General features: G+C 41.7%; 1 protein-coding gene across 5 annotated transcripts in view; it reads right to left on the bottom strand.

The window, feature by feature from the left end:
* Positions 1-5369, bottom strand: part of WDFY4 (WDFY family member 4) — a 281181-nt gene that overhangs the window by 63684 nt on the left and 212128 nt on the right. The window lies entirely within an intron of this gene.

Below are 5369 nucleotides of genomic sequence, written 5' to 3'. Positions count from 1 at the left end.
CCTCCTTGGCTTGTGATTTTGTTGACCGAAGGGCTTTTAGTTCTTTGCCATGCCGTACACTTCTGTCTTCTCTGCGTGCACACACCCGCACATACAAGCACAATGAGTCAGGAAAGGGATATCTGTCTCACTTCTGCCCCAGAACTCTCCTGCCTACAGCCCGTGGCCTGGGCAGCTGACACCGCCAGCACACTCTTAGTCTCATTATCACACATTTCTGGACCAACTACCAGCTCCCCAGTGTGGAGCCTGTTCTATTGGAATGTTTTGGGCCAGGCTTCAAAAGTCAGGCATCTCTAAGCATGGGCTGGTAGGCGGCAGATGGACATATAGTCTTGGCAAGGGGACAAAACTGGACCACAGAGATGGGCAGATATTATCATTAAGTATTGGCATTAACATCTTGGGCTCTAAGCAGTCCTATCCCTTTCTCTTTTCTGCACTTGCATAGTTTGCTCTAGGAGCTTTCTAGACTAAACCTGCAAGCCCTTGACTGGCTGTGAATGAATGAGGTTCACTCCCATCTTATTATGTCCAATGCTTTTCCAGACCTTTGTGGAATAAGGAAAGAATGGGTGCAGATAGGGGTTGGTGTAGTCAATAGATAAACACCTTACTAGGCACTGTGCTAGGTGCAGGGACTGTGTCCAATGGGGGAAAGCTTGTCTTGCCCTTTGCAACCTGTAGGGAAGACAAGTTGAAAGAAGACTTTGTTCTTTATAATGCCATTGTTTGAGGAAGTTAGGAGATCAGAGCCTAGTGGTGTGCAGGGCCAGCCTGGCATAGAGAAAAAGCCAAAGGCTCTGCAGTTGGACAGATCTGAGCCCAGAGCAGCTCTGCTTCTTACTTGCCATCTCCCTGGACATTTTACTTAGCTTTGGTCCTTTCATCTGTAAAGTGGGAGTAATACCAGCCCAACTCCAAGCGTTGTCATGCGTCTCAAGCAGATAGCTCACAGAGTGAGTACTCAGTAGAAGTCAGTTCTCTCTAAGAACTAGAGCTCGGTGCATCTTAAAGCTGAAATACTACTTTGAACAGTGTCTTCAGTCACTCTAGAACTCACAATAGCTGAGAACCTTCCCTGTACCACTCACTCACACCTTTATACTGCCTAAAAGAAAGGGATCAAGGAAGATAACCTTAGGAAAGTTTTTCATTGTTGTTGTTGTTTGTTTGTTTGTTTTAAATCAAAGCTTTCCTGTGTTGGTGGCAAGTTTTGTAAGTGGTCAGTGGAAAAGCCCTGAGAGATAAATATACATTAGTTCAGCATGACTAACGTATTTCTTTTTCATGTTATAAACCACAGCAGACAGCATACTTCATTTCTTCACTCCTCACTGCTTATTTTCCTTTGAAATGCTTAGCTGTGACAACTCTATCATATTTCTAAAATCTCTGAAGATATAGATTCAAAATTCCCTTTCCAGTTTTTCTCTTTCTTAAATGTTTTTTATTATAAAAGTAACAATACCACAACATAGTTTTAAATATAGCAGCTTAAAGTATCCACAATTCTACAGTGTAAGCCAGCTGTAATACTGACAGATTTCCTTACCAGTTATTTTTCTGTGTATATTTTATACATAGTTAAAATAATAGCATTCACATCATTTTTATCCTGCTTTGAAACCCATTGTGATTACATGGTCTTAATAACCATAATTTAAAACATCTGTACGATAGTCAAACATGGCTATACATAACTATAACAAATTGTTGGACATTTAAGTTGTTTCCTCTTTTTCACTAATAGAAATCATTTTGTGATGAGGCCTGTATGATTAAGATTTTTTTAATGTTGTATTAAAGGGTGTGGTTTTTAAATAATTTTTGATACATGTTAGTAAGTAGCTTATAAAAAGTTTACACCCATTTATATATCTACCAGTAATATATTAGGGAACTCATTTCACTGCACCCTTGTAAGCACTGAATGTCATTCTTTATATTTTTCCCTTCATTTAATGTCCTCAATGATTTCTTAGAAGCCCTTCTACAGATGAGAGGAGGACACATGTCTGTGAAGTGCATGATGAGATGTCATGCCTTAGGCCCGGGAGACCCCACTAGACTGTTGGGCCTTGAACATGTCCCTAAGTAGCCATCCTGCTATTTTATATACTTCATCTCTGACCCAAGAAGCACAGAATCCAGGCAGGGGCATTTGAGCCAAACAGAAAGTGATGGCTAGTTATCTAGATACTGAGCATTTCTATTCCTCCCGCTTGAGACACTTTTTCTTCAGAATTAATGAGTTAAGGAAAAAGATCTCCCTGTGCCCCTACAAAGTGTCTTGGTCTGGACCCCAGGTTTGCCCCTCTACCCCCTCTCCTGACCATTGCAGCAACTTCCTCCACTGTGCTTGGTTTCCAAAATCTCTCTCCAGCCCCTCTCCTGGATTTACCTCCAACTGAGTGGCTGGAATGCAAGATGACATTTTTTGCCATCCTTGATCTCTAGGTGCTTTATGCTGCTTTCATTCTTATAGCCGTGTCTTAGGAAGGGGTTTTAAGTGCATTGAACTGCACCAGGATTGAGGAATAAACAAGCAGGGGGCTTTGACTTGCCCCAGGATACATTCACCTTAGACCCCTGGTTCATCAGAAAATCCGGGCAGTAAGATGAATTGAAGATGGGAGATAGAACTCAGTTAGGAAACATCTTCTATATTTTATTTCTTTTTCTGTCAAGGAAGGGTTTAATGTTAATGTTCCCTCATGCCCTAAAATACTGCAGTCATCTTTACTTTCTGGAGAGTATATTAGGCCCCAAAATACTTGACAGGAAAGTCACAGGGTTTTCTCTTTATTCAAATAGAACAAAACCCCTATTCACATGTTATAACCCAGTCACCACCCTCTCTGAAAGCCAGGCATGACCTAGGTGACCCCCGTGCAACCTCTGCTCTTGCTGTGTTTTGCCTCCATGACCTGGAGTAATTGCCTTGGCCTCTTCATCCCTAGGATACGCTCAACATCTCCCTAGAGTAGCTTATGACAAAAACTTGAAGGCTAATCAGCTCTGAAGAAGAAAAGCCCTCAGTTAGGAGAAGAGAGTGGCAAGGGAAACGTTCTGGAAGCCAGGCTCTCCAGTGCCGGCCAAACCACTGACTTGCTTCTTAAATTCATTTTGCCTCTCTTGCTTTAGACTATCTGTGTGTGAAAATGACTTTGGGAAATATTTTGTGTGTGTTTTTTAAATTTATATAGAGGAAATGTTTAAGAAAATGATAGACATAAATTATAGACGGTTAAAAATTGAAAAGAAGACTTTAAGACTTAAAAGACTTATGGTCTCTACACTTCACTTGAACTGGTGAAATCCCAACACCAGTTGCCTCTTATAAGTTATGTATGTAAAATGCAATACCTCAAGCAACTAAAATCTATACAAAGAATTTATACCAAAAAAACCCAAAATACTATAGACAAATCAAAGTAGAATTTTAACAAATCTTTCAGTAATGCAAAGGTAGGCAGGAAAAAGAGACAGAAATGAACAACAGAGGAAAAAACAGGAAATGAGAAATGAAATGGCAGACTTATGTCCTAACATAATTACATTAAATGTGGATTGTCTTCTTTACTTGTAATAGCCCCAAACTAGAAACAAGCAAACTTCCCTCAAGAGGCAAGTGGTTAAACCAATTCTGATATATCCATATCATGGAATACTATTCAGCAATAAAAAGGAGCATATGATATACACAACAGCTTGGATGGATCTCAAGGGCATTATTCTGAGTAAAAAAAGGCCTATCTCCAAAGGTCACAGACTCTACGATTCCATTTATAGAAAATTCTCTAAATGATGAAATGGTAGAGATGAAAAACAGATCAGTGGTTGCCATGGGTTAAGGATGATGAGCTGTGTTAGAGGGTGGGCATAACCAGGAAGTGGTAGCATAAGAGATATCTTTGTTGTGATAAAAGTAATTGCGTATGTTGATAGTGGTGGTGGTTTCAAGAATCTACACATATGATAAAAAGGACAAAGAACTATGCATACATATCATACCAATGTCAATTTCCTGGTTTTGAAACTGTACTATAGTTACATAAGATGTAACCATTGGTGGAATTTAAGTGAAGGCTGCATGGGGCCTCTCTGTATTATTTTTGCAATTTCCTGTGCATCTATAGTTATTTTAAAATTAAAAAAAAAATCTTACAGACTATATGCAGTAATACACAGATCTTTCTGTATCTGCCAAGTGCTAATTTATGAGTAACTATGGCAAGCTTAAAGTTCCTCAATCATTCTGAAGAGTTAAGGCATTTCAGGAGAAAGAGCACCTTAACTTCAGATCACTGGCCTAACTTAAAATTATCCATGTTGGGCTTCCCTGGTGGCGCAGTGGTTGAGAGTCCGCCTGCCGATGCAGGGGACACGGGTTCGTGCCCCGGTCCAGGAAGATCCCACATGCCGCGGAGCAGCTAGGCCCGTGAGCCATGGCCGCTGAGCCTGCGCGTCCGGAGCCTGTGCTCCGCAATGGGAGAGGCCACAACAGTGAGAGGCCCACGTACCGCAAAATAAATAAATAAATAAATAAATAAAAAGTAAAAATAAATAAATAAAAATTAAAAAAAAAAAATTATCCATGTTGATCTTACCCTTGAAGATTCCTGAGAAAGATGTTAAAATAATAAAAAGACAATGCATGGCTTCTCAACCCATGTCCCAGGTTTTCTGGTGGTGGCTGGGTACAAGTAGAAAGTGGGGTGGGGGGACTGTGAGCCAGCAAGTTGCTCCTTTCACAGTTCTGGACTTTAACGCACCTGCCCACTGCCCTATGGAAGCACCTTGAATGGGTGGACAAAGGGGCCAGGCTTGGTGCAGAGATCAGGGCTTAAGTTAGGCTTCTGCCTAGAAACAGGTCTGAGGTCACGGCTAAGGATAGAGCTAAGAGGAGACATGAACAAGTAAGACAAGGAACAACACGAATGGGGGCCAAAACAAGATCTGAGCAGGACCCAGGCAGAGCTCACCACAGGTCACTGGGCTCCACTACCCATTGCCTGTTGAGCCAACCATGTGAGAAGCTCCACAATGCCAGGGCATTGGTTATCCCACCAGGGTGTTTAGTTCACCTCTGGTTCCAGTGATTCTGCTCTAACCCGAGGGTCTGAGCTGTATAGCCCCTACAATTGCCCTCCCAAGGTGTGCTTTACCAAGAAGCCCAAGGAGCATGTTTCCCCATTCAGTGATGGACCTGAACGTTCTCTTTATCAAAGTAACCATGCACATTACAGATTCTCAGCCTCCCAACTGGTCATCAGTGATGATCTCTGGAAGAGTAGGGACTGAAAAGGCAGAAGTGGGGAGGCAGAGTCCTTGAAATTTAGCCTCCAGGCTGCTAGCAGTGGTGC

The sequence above is a fragment of the Orcinus orca genome, chromosome 14 (assembly GCF_937001465.1).
Source record: "Orcinus orca chromosome 14, mOrcOrc1.1, whole genome shotgun sequence".
NCBI lineage: Eukaryota > Metazoa > Chordata > Mammalia > Artiodactyla > Delphinidae > Orcinus > Orcinus orca.
The sequence above is the reverse complement of the archived record's forward strand: the minus strand, read 5'-3'. Positions and strand labels throughout refer to the sequence as shown.